This window comes from Felis catus, chromosome D2, assembly GCF_018350175.1.
Source record: "Felis catus isolate Fca126 chromosome D2, F.catus_Fca126_mat1.0, whole genome shotgun sequence".
Classification (NCBI taxonomy): domain Eukaryota; kingdom Metazoa; phylum Chordata; class Mammalia; order Carnivora; family Felidae; genus Felis; species Felis catus.
In genome coordinates this window covers 86838504-86850145 of record NC_058378.1, presented here as the reverse complement: position 1 = coordinate 86850145, position 11642 = coordinate 86838504, and positions in this window count along the sequence as shown.

Below are 11642 nucleotides of genomic sequence, written 5' to 3'. Positions count from 1 at the left end.
GGACAGAGAGATTTTAAGGAGCTGGCTCACACGACTGTGGGGGACTGGAGAGCCCTAAATCTCCAGGGCAGGCCGCAGGCTGAACACCCAGGGGAGGGTTGGGCTCCAGAATTCCCCGGAGACAGAGCTCCCTCCTTCTCAGGGGACCACAGTCTTCTTCTCTTAAGGTCTTCAACTGATTGGATGAGACCCACCACATAATGAAGGGTAGAAAATGGTAGAAAAATTATATATTGGCCTCTGTCCCCTCAGAGAGAGGTCCTAAATCCCTCAGAATTTCCCAGTGACAGGAGTGTCTCTGGGTCTAAGAGGTGACTCTGAGTGGGCCCCTGGATGGGAGCCAATCACCAGAAAGAGCAGGCTGTGGTTAGAAGCTAAGAACTTTCCTCCCCACCCCTCCCCCATCCCCCTTTGCTCACCGCACCTGCGCTGAAACCCAGACCTAGCCCCAGGCTGAGCCCCGCCCCCGCCCCCTGGGCACCAGCAGGCACCTGTGGGTGGGGGGGGGGGAGAAGCCCCTCCTCTCTCCCGGCCTCCCTGGGCCTGACGTCGAAGGCCAGCGGCCGCCTGACGTCGAAGGCCAGCGGCCGCCTGACGTCGAAGGCCAGCGGCCACCTGACGTTGTGGGTCTGTTCTGCCCAACCTGGTGCCCCAGGTCTCTCAGTTAGTTTGAACACAGACCAGTCCCGCCACCAAAGCCATGGTTCTGCCGTTGCTTCTGGAACTGGGAGAATCTGTGCTAAATTAGACTCAATAACAATTACATAATAAAACGCTCCTCCCTCTCTCTCTCCTCCCCCAGACGGGGCTCACGTTGAACCAAGCCTGACAGCCTCCATTACCGCAGAAAGGCTTTCAGCAGGAGCATTGATTTCCCGCCCGGGTCATTTATATCCTTGGGCGGACCCCGCGCACGGGCACCCGCCGCTCGGGCCGGCCCTGCACGGCCGGCCAGGGGGCCCCGGGGCTCCGCCACGGGATGTCGGCCACGGCGGTGATTCATTCCTCAGCGTCGGGTTGACATCTCGTTTGTCTTGATCCAACGTTAGCTCAAAGGGGGAAACGTTTTTGTTTCAAGTGTGAACCGTAAACTGTGCGTGTTTTTATTCCTTCATTTGCCGCCAGCGCAGGCGCAGTCCAGTCAGCAGAGAGGAAAATCTATATATCGGCTCCAATGTGCATCCCTCCAGGGACGGGGTCCACATCCGGCCTGCGCCTGGGGGCGTGGGCGTGGGCGTGGGGGGTGGTCACGTCTGCTGCTGAACAAAGGGCGCCCTGGGGCCACTGACCCCCTGGAGCACACCCCAGTCCTGCCCCCGGCCCCGGGACCTGCTCCCTCTCAGCCCTTGGGCGGGTCCAGGCCCTTCGGGGGCTCTGCTGGCTGGGGCTGGGCCTGGAGAGTCCAGAGAGCCTCCCCGTGTGGCCTCCCTGCTCTGCGCCCGTCCATGTGGCTGCTTCTCCAGGGAGCGGAGGCCCCAGTCACAGAGTGGCCACGAAGCTCCCGTGTGCGAGTGACCTCAGAGCTTTCGTTTCATCTCTGGTCCACTCCTCAACACGGACTCACGCAGGCAGGCCCCAGCATGGGGCACGGACGGGGCACGTGGGCTCCAGGCACCTGCGGTCAGCCCCCGCCCCCGGCACTGCCCGGTGGCCTCCAAGCCTGTCCCCACATTGCTCCCGAGGAGCCTCCACGGGGTCTGCCCCAGTCCGCGCTTCAGACCTGCCTGGGACCTCCCCCCAGGTCCCCAGGCCCCAGGCGAGGGGCCACCGAAGCTGTTGGATCTCCTAGCCAAGGTCCACACCCCCACAGCCCACAGAACAGGCCTGTGGCCCCCGGGGGATGGTCTTCTTTCCTGGTGGCCCGGACTGTTTACCTGGTGCGGCCCCATCACTGACACGCAGACCTAGGGGAGGCAGCGCCTGAAGGACGTGACGTGAGGGCACCCTGCCCTCCAGAGTGACCTGCACACCCACCCGCCCGCGGCTTAGCCCCATGACCCCCACAGCTCCAAAGCCACTCCTCAGAACCCATGGGCCAGGGGGACTCGGAGACCCCACCCATCGTCCCCGGGAGGGGAAGGGAGGGGACAGGAGGCCACCAGTCCCCACAGAGAGGCTGGGCAGGGAAAGGGAGGAGCCAACAGGAAGCTGGGGGTGGTAGGCTTTGAGGACCACCCCAGGAACTGGAGGAACCAACTGCTTCCTGCTGAGAGCTAGCCACGCCCCCTCCTCTCCCCATGCCCCCCCCAACCCTGGGTCTGCCCAGCTCCTTGGGCCAGGTCAGGCCAGCTCCTTGGGCCAGGCCAGGGCTCAGTCCCGCCAACCACACAGGCAGGCCCGCTGTTGTTTGCTGGTGCGAATTTGCCAGAAGGCCCAGGGCAGGTGGGGAGTGGCCGGAAGTCCTTACCGTGGCTACCTTAGCGCTTGGTTAGGCCAGGTTGCCCTCCCTGAGCCTCCAGGCACGAAGAGACACAGTCACACACGCCGGCACACAGACCTGGGACAGCCAGGCACACCCCACAAAGACCCACAACCGCAGACAGTCCCCGGACAGATGCCCTCACGGACACACACGGCCCCCACCCCCACTCTCACACACACGCGGGGACACACCCTCCCACCTGGCGTCCCCGGCCTGCACCCCACAACGGGTAGGCAGGCCTGGCGGCTGGCTGCAGTTACCTAGGAAACGGTGTCACCATCGTGGCATCGCAGAGTCTCAGGGGCCCCCAGCAGGTGCCGGGCAAACCCCCCGGAACCCGCCTGGGACTCAGGCTGTAGGTAGGCACGGTCTGGATGTAGAGAAGATGGCCGGTGGGCAGAGCGGGCCCCACTGGGCGAGGAACAGGCCTGAGAGATGGCAGGGGCAGGCGAGAGCCCCCCCCCCCGGGGCCCCCAGGGGCCAGGACTCTGACACCCCAGATCCTGACATGGGCCCTGCCCTTGTCCAGCCATGGTGCCCACAGACCCACCGGCAGTGCCCACTAGGCGGGATCACTTCCTCAGACAAAAGCCGTCTCAGAGAGAAGGAAAGGAGCCAGGAAGAAACCGGCCCGAGGTCCTGCCTCCCCAGGAGAAGGGGCAGGACGAGGACAGCGAGCTGGGCAGTAGGCAGTAGGGAGGGACATCTCTAAGGGGGGGGCGGGCTCAGGATAGGGGGCAGGGCTTGGTCCTGCGCCTCTGCTGAGCCAGATGAGGGGCCACTGCCAAGACCCAGGCTACCTGCTCACCGACAGGTAGGGCTGAGTGCACCAGGACCTGCCTTTTGGGCTCTTGATGGGGCATAGGGATCCGCGCAGGGACATGGGGGGCAGATGGGTGTTCAGAATGGCAAGTATGCAAAGCTGGGGCAGGGGGAGCAGACGCCTGTCCTTCCTGCTGGGTGGTCTCCAGCACACCTGCCCCACTCGCTCGTTGGCTCAGAGCCAGGCCCCACATGGAGGGCGTGGCAGACACCACAGAAGGGACAGGGACAGGGACAGTCAGTGGCTGAGCCCCCCGGGCTGCAGGTTGACATTCAAGTCCCTCAAGCCCTGAACGGGCTGCCCATCATTCGCACTGCCTCACCGGGTGCCCGGTTGGAGCAGTGACTTGGGAAAGACCCTACCTGAGCCAGACCCAGCAGCCAGACCTCGAGGGGAGGCGGGGAGGGGCGGGTGGACAGGCTGTCTCTGGGACCCAGGGGGTGAGAAGGGTCCCTGGTCCCGAGGAAGGAGGTCCAAACAAGTGGGGCAGAAAATGGCCTGTGTGGGCACGGGCAGGGGGACCGCAGGAGACCTGGGCGCAGCGCCTGCAGGAGAGGGGCAACGGGTGGGGACCCTGAGCGGCTGCTCTGGCCCCGGGCTGGCGCCGACCATGGAGGTGCTGTGCACACAAGGCCACACTTCGAGGGTCTCTGTGCTCACGGACCCCTCCTGCAGAGGCCTTTCCCTACAGCCCCCAGGGTGATGCTCTCCCCTCTCCGCACCTGCACGGCCCTCCGTGCAGCCCTTGTGCCCCAAGGCCTGGGGCAAGCCTGCGGGGGGCCAGGCCCAGGCGGGGCCACACCCGCTCTGCGGGGCTCGTCCTGGACACAGCACTGGCGAGTTTGCACTGCGCCGTCCTTTCCAGGGCACTTACCACCGGGCGCGTGAGGAATCGCGTGGGGACGATGGCGGTGCGGGGGCGGGGCGTCCAGCCTGCTGTGGGCCCTCGGGAGCCAGACGCCCGGCTTCCCCCGCCGCTGGGGCGAGGCTCCCGCCGCCACGGGGAGACACGGAGACGCAGACTTCACGCCTGCTCCGCGGTGAACGATAACTACCCTCCCTCTTGCAGCTTCTCCCAGCTTCTCCCAATGAACCCGTTTTCTGTCCGTGTGAGATCCCGGGGCCCAGCCCACTCGGCTGCTTGTGATGGTGTGGATTTCAAAGCCACATACTGGGCTTTGTATTCCCACTGGCGTGTGTTCCGACTCCACAAGCGTTTGGTGTTTCCCCCAGATCAGGGATCCTTAATTCAGGGGATCTGTGAACTCGGGCAGGAGAAAATGACACCTGTCTTTGCACAAACCTCCACCTGAAAGTTGGCACCGCCCTCCACTGGGAATGTCCCCGGTGCCGGGAATTTTCTCCGTAACCCACAGATGCGCCTGTGTCCCCGTCCTCTCGTGGCAGACGCTTCAAACGTCCACGCTTCCCACAACCGCCAAACCACGGGGCCTCTGCCATGCGGGGGACACACGCACCACCGCTTTGCAGGCCTGCGTCTAGCCTTTTGATAATTATCTCAAAATAACTGCCTTCGTGTGTGAGCCTATGTGTCTTTATTCATTGAAAACCTAAATGAGCAGGTGGAGTGCAGGGGATTTTCAGGGCAGTGGCACTATTTCGTGTGACACTGTCGCCGCGCGTTTGTCAGAACCCACGGAAGGTATGGGTTTGCACCGAGAGAGACCCTAGTGCAAACTATGGACATTAATTCATAATAATGTACCGGGACTCGCTGGGTGACTGCAACAAAGGCACTCACTAGAGCAGCTGTGAACAGCAGGGGTGGGGCGTGGGGAGGGGAAACGGGAACTCTGAACTGTCTGCCCCATGTTTCCGTAACCCCAAAACTGCTCTAAAGTATAAGGCTCATTAATTTTTTGCCGTCCATGAATTATGGGAAAAAATTGTCATCAGGCCTTCCTCCCACACCCCCACCGGAGCATGGCGGGACTTAGGACAGCCCAGCCCCTCACCAGCCGCGAGTGGGGCGGCCGGTCCCAGGGCCACGCAGCCCTGGGTTCCACGGCCCGTGAGCCACAGGACAGTGGGCATCTCCAGGGTGGCCTGTAGGAAGCGACGGTGATGAAAGGACAATCCGTGTTGACGCGTCCCACACGCGCGCACGCACACGCACACGCGCACATGTGCACGGCATCAGCAAATGGCCCCGCTCCAGGACATGCCAGAACATTCCATTCCCAGCTGTGCAGATCCGAAATTCTTCTCTGACGTTTTGCATTCCGACTGCACATGTGATTTAATCTCAGCATTACATTCAGAGTAATTAAACCCAAAACCTCATTTCGGAGGTTTTCCTGAGCTTCTGCATCGATGTTGGACACCTGACTCCGACCGTGGATACCGTGCCAGCGGGTAAAACCACCTCAGTCCCAGTAAACACAAGCCCGACCCCAGCTCCCGCAGAAAGAGGTGCCTTTTCCGGCGAACCGACCCACCAAACTGTCTGTTTAGGTGCCCAGATCTGGCAGGATCTCTTTCCGTTTTAAGATCTCAGAGCCAAATTCAGTTTAACAACCTAAACAATTAGCCTACTTCAGAGCGAATGTGTTTAAAGTTGGAATGTAACACATTAAATATTTCAAGGAAAAAAGGCTCACTGTGTGAATCAGAAAGTCAGGATTCCTGTAGAGCTAAACCCAGAAGTGATGCTTGTTTGGAGGGAGCGCGGTCAGCCGGCGGGAGGCTCTCCTGGCCACGGGCCAGGGAGCACACGGCCGGCTGGGGGTGCACTCCGCGCCTCACCGGCACCACACGCTAGGTCCCTGAGTGTTTGATGCCCACCGCGAGACCGCTCTGGGGACACGGACGGGCTCCGAAACGCTGGGGGCTCGACCAGAGAGGCTGGTGACATGAGTGTCCCATCCAGGGAAGAGGCGCCTGTGGGGTGGACGCAGCTCCTGCCCGAAGGAGCATCCCACGGGGGCTTGGGGCTTCTGGGGCCAGACGCTGAATGACCAGGCTGGCGGGGCTGGGGACAGGCTGCGGGTGGTGATGTCCTCTCCAGCCTCCGTGGGCCAGCGCGATGGGCCGGCAGATCTTAACGCATCGTGTGGGCAGCCGCTGGTTAGGCACCGTCCCAAAGGGCTGACGTGTCGCAGCCAGACGTGTGTGAGAAAGGCAGCTTGAACAGCGGGCACCAGCAGGCTTGGGTGTGTCTGTGCACCCGTGTCTGGAGTCCCAGCCCCACCACTACCCTCAGTAGCTGCTGCCGTGGGTCGCGTGGGAAGTCCACATCCATGGGGTAGGGGAGGGCCAGCTCAGGCAGCAGGGCCGCAAGCCAGAGGGTCTCAGTGCCTGCTCCTCGGACTACAGCTGGGAGCTGGGGTCACATCAGAGCACCTGAGACTGCAAATCCCCATCACGACACCTTCACAAAAAGGACGTAAGTGTCCATGACCCACGGGACCCCGATGTACACCGACACGGGACCCGTGCGTGAGCGTCCTTGGCAGCGCTATTTATAACGGCCAAGAGACACCACCCAAGGTCCATCAAGAAGAAAGCGCATGAAGGACACGTGGCCCACGCGCGGATGGAGCGTGATCCTCGGAGGAGGGGGAGAAGCGCGAGGACGCGGAAGGGCGCTGGAGAGACCACGCTCGGCCGCGAGAGAAGCCAGGGCAAAGTCCACGTACTGTAGGATTCCATTTGCACCAAAAGCCCAGAACAGGCCACGCCTAGAGACAGGGCGCCAGGGGCTGGGGACCGCGTCAGGGGGCGACCACTGTGCTCTGCAACCCCCGACTCTGAATGTTCTCAACACCGCTGAGTCTTACCCTGCGCGGCGGAGTGGCCGATGCAGCTTGTAGCTGGTTTCCCGTCTCCCCAGAGGGTGGGGGCAGGTGGTCTGAGGCGCTTCCAGGACCCACGTGCTTGTCTCTGTTGCAAACTCTACCTACGCTGATAATACACAGCCAATTGCTCAAACGAATCGAGACCGTTGTCTCTGCGACAAATAGCCATTAGGAGCTCCATGCTTCAAACTGCATCCAGATTAGGGACCTGAGGGCTGGGACAGCATCACAGCAGCCGGCCCTAAAATCTCCCCTTCCGGCTGCCCCGTGGGTGCCGATCCTGGGCACTGTCCCCAGCGGGACCCACGGGTGGTGGGAGGGAGCAGGTGGGAGCCGGTGGTTTGGGCAGGGCCTCAGCGACCATGCCGAAGCAGGCCTCAGCTGTGTGCCCCCAGCCCTCCTCTTTGTGGGGGAGGGACAGTCCCCTCCTACACAGACCCGGTGCAGGACCTGGCAGCCCAGCCGTGGGCCTCCTCCCCGTGGGATCTGCAGCCCATGGAGTGCCGCTCCCACCGTGAGGGACTCGGGCTCTCCCCACATGTTCCCCGAACCCCCCGTGCTGCCCACACCTATCTATGGCCCCTTCCCCTTTCTGCAGGCCTCCCTCCTGGCCCCACCTTCGCCCCGCCCAGTGCCCCTTGGGTGGGCCCGTGTTTGCCTCCCCACCTCTGCTCCTGCCAGCTTTCCTAGCCGTCCCGAGGCCCAGCTCACACCCACTGGTCCAGGACGCACTCTACATGTGGACACCCCTGCCCTGATAAGGACTGGATGTTTGGGCCCCCAAAATCCCTATGTTGAAGCTTAACCCCCAGCGGGCTGGCTTTTTTTTTTTTTTTTTTTTTTTTTTGGAGAGGAGCCTGGGAGGCGGTTACATTTAGATGAGTCTGTGAGGGTGGCCCCCGGTAGGGCCAGCTAAGAAGAGTGTAAGAAAAGACACCAGGCTCATTCTCTCCTCTCTCTCAACCACACGGAAGAAGGTGGCCGTCTGTGAAGCAACGGGGGACCCCTACCAAACACCGTGAGGCGCCTTGACCTTGGACTGCCAGCCTCCAGTCCGTGAGAAGCACAGGTCCATGGTACGTTGTCATAACAGCCCAAGCCGACTGACGGCCGCCTCCCCCCAGGAGGCCTCAGCCTCCGAATCCTTGTCTTCAAAGGGGGACACTGATCCCAGACCCTTCTTCGGGTTCCTTAAGCTGTGCTCCCAGGTTTGGGGCCCTGGGCCTCTGCCCTCAGCCACACTGGGCATGGAGGGGAGCCCCACAGCCCCGCCCCCCTCATGTGGTCGGTGATGTCCAGCCAGTCTGTAAAAGCACAGGGTCAAGGGTGCTGGCTGCCCTGCCAGAGGCCCACGGGCCTTACGAACTGATCTCTGATCTCTAAGGTAAGGAAGCCAACTCTGGCATCAGGAAGGACTGCTGCCCTTACAGGTGGGGCAGGAAGGGAGGCAGGCCCCGGGACTGTGTTCCTGAGCGGACCCAGGGCCCAGAAAGATCACCTGGGGGCAAATGTGCAGAAGGCCCTCCGGGGAGGGAAGGTGGGGGAGACTGCAGGTTCTTATTTTCTGCTTTAATTTTGCTGGTTTTCTACCACCAACACTGGTTATTTCATAATTAGAGAAAAAGAACTCTTGCAGCAAAGGGAAGGCATGCTGGGGTGGGGGGTGGGGGAGCCACCTCTGCAGGACCCCGAGTGTCCGGGGCTTTGGGGCCCTTAAATCCGGCTGAGGGGATCAGAAACCAGCTGGAAGATGTGGGCGCCTGGGGTGACCCGACCCGCGTGGCCAGTGAGGACCCTGTGTTTGCTCTGCCCCCACCCCCACTGCCCCCAAGAGCAGGAGGCACATGGTGGGTTCCTGTGCTTTCCTGGGGAGCAGAAGTGCAGTTGTGGAGCCTAGGGCCCCAGCCCCACACCCACCACCTGTGTGGCACAGCGCCCTGTCCCCATCGTGAAGCCCAGGCCTCTCCAGGCCCAGGCCCCGGTGCGCCCCCAACGGCCAGTTCACAGAACCCGTGGGGTCTGAGGGCGGGAGAGGGGTCGGGCCCCCCGGCAGGCGGCAGGATGGGCATAAACCTCGGGCTCCAAGCGCCTCCGGTAACACCCTGGCCAAGCCGTGCCCTCTCCAGGTCTGGGTCCCCCAAGTGAACAATGGGGTGGCACCCCAGGTTGCTATGGGAATGCAGAGGGCGTTCTGTTGCAGGGGACCCGAATAGGAGGCCAAGTGGAAGCGGGTCAGAAACTCTGCTCTCCCTCCTCCATCCGGGTACCCTTCCATCCCCGAGGACGCCCCTCCAGCCCCTAGGCCCACCTCCACCGCGTCCTCGGACCCCCCCCCACACACACCGCGCCGCCCCGTCCCCGCCCCCTTCCGTCCCTGCCCGTCAACCCCGCCCCCCTGTCCCTGCCTGGAACCCATCCCTGTCAGCCTCGCCCGTCAGCCCCGCCCCCTGTCAATCCCCCGCCCGCCAACCCCGCCCCCTGCCCGCCTCCCTGCCCCGTCCCCATCCCTGTCAGCCCCGCCCCTGTCAGCCCCGCCCCCTGTCAATCCCCCGCCCGCCCCCCCCTCCCACCCCCTCACCCTCCCTTCTCCCGTCCCTGCCCCCTGCCTGGGCTTCATCGCCGTCAGCCCGCCCTCTCCCCGCCCTCTCCCCGCCCCATCCCTGTAAGCCCCGCCCCCTGCCAGCCTCCCCCGCCCCCGCCGGTCCCCACCTCGGTCAGCCCCTGCCCTCATGCTGCAGCCTGGTGGGGGGCACTGAGACCCCATCCCTTGGAGGAGCAGGGCATAGGCTGGGATGGGGCACGTGACAGAAAACAGACCCGGAAGTTCGCCACCTGTCACCCTCCTGTCCTCCCCAGGCCTCGGACATCAAAAGCAATGCCAGCTGGCCAGGGGTCAATGACCATCGACCAGCCCTGGGGGAAGCAAGGACCCTGGTGACTGGGGTGGGGTGGGGGGTGGGCTGGCTCCTTCTCCCGAGTCCAGGCTGGGTGCGGGAAGGGGCCTGTGGGGCTGGAGGCTGAATGAGCCTCCCCGGGGGGGCATCTAGTCCCAGGATGCACCAGGCTGGGCCTGGCTGGCTCCTGGGGCCACATTCCCCCTGTACCCTGCCCCCAGTCTCCTTGAAAGCAAGAGGGACAGGCTCTGTCCATGGGGGGCATGCCCAGACAGCCCTGTTCTCAGAGCAGAGCAGCTCCTGCAGGGGGTCCATGGGAGGCAGGGCCCAGAGCTGGAAGGGCCCAGGACTGCTCCCTCTGGGCTCCCGGATGTCCCTCCAGCCCGGCCTCACATACTCCACACCCCATTTACACCCAGGACCTCATCACACTGAGCAAGCTGGCCCCTCCTGCCAGGGCCATGCTCGAGGTGGGGGGGGGGTCCCTCTGTCGAGAGGACCTCCTCCTCAGCCCCTTCCAAGCTGGCATGAGCCTTCCTCCTCCATTTTCCCAACCAGCACCCAGCACCTGTCCCCACCCCCACCCCCCACCCCAAGCCCACTACTTCCTGCTGCCCTTGTGCTGGCCCCATCCATCAGGGTCACGGTGGGGGCGGGTGGAGGGAAGGAGCAGAGCACCTGAGTCACCAGGGCACCCAGATGTCGCCAGGGACCAGCCACCTACCCAGGTTCGGGGCCAGCGCTGGGTGTGGGCCCTGCCTCCCAGTTCTTGGGAAGAATGACGGACTATCATGGACAGGCTTGCCATGGGTACCATGAAATCAAACTGAAAAGAAAACATGATTAATTTGCTGCTTAAAGAAACAGTCACAAAGACTTAAAAAAAATAAAGCTACCTTCCCTTTTAATTAGATGCGCTGTCTGTCCCTGCATGCCCAGGGGCTGGCGCACCCCAGCTGGGTGGGGGTGCGGAGGGGGAGCTGAGGCTGGCTCTCATCCAGACCCTCCTGCCGGACGGGCCTGGGGGCTTCAGCAAGGGCTGCCTGAGGGGCGCTGAGCCAGCGGGCTGCTGGTCATGTGAGGGGACCCCAAGCCAATGGCAGGAGAGGGCCCTGAGCAGGACTAGGTAGCATCCGCCCGGAGACAGGGCTGCTAAGGGACTGGGGAGCCACAGTCTGAGAGCTATCTTGGGGCCAGGCATCCCAGCTGGGAGGAGGGCACTGACCCAGGACAGCCCAGGGACAGCTCTGGGGCAGGGCCAGTCTCTGTCTCCTGCGATGGTGGTCGGGATGGGCCGCCTGGACGCAAACCCCCACACCCCGGTGGCCATCATCATGCCTGGGCCTGGGGGCTGTTCTGCTGCTGTGACCTGGGAGCATGGGGCTGGGAGCCCTGGCTGGGCGCTTAGTGGTCTGCCTGTGGCTGTCCGGCTCCGGGGCCCTGAGTCCTCGTCTCCGTTTGTGATGTGCTTCTCCAAGGAGCCATGCCTAGCTTTCCAAGAACGCCCTCTCTCTGCCTTGGTGCTGTCCCCAAATCCAGGCGGCACCGTACAGAAGCCACTTCTCCCCTCAAAAGTGGGCATGGCAGCCCCTGGCACCAGACCAGGGGGATGGCCTTAGGGCAGCTGTGAGCACAGGGCCCGCGGAGCAGGACAGGAGGGGAGGGGAAGAGAGCACGGTCCCTCC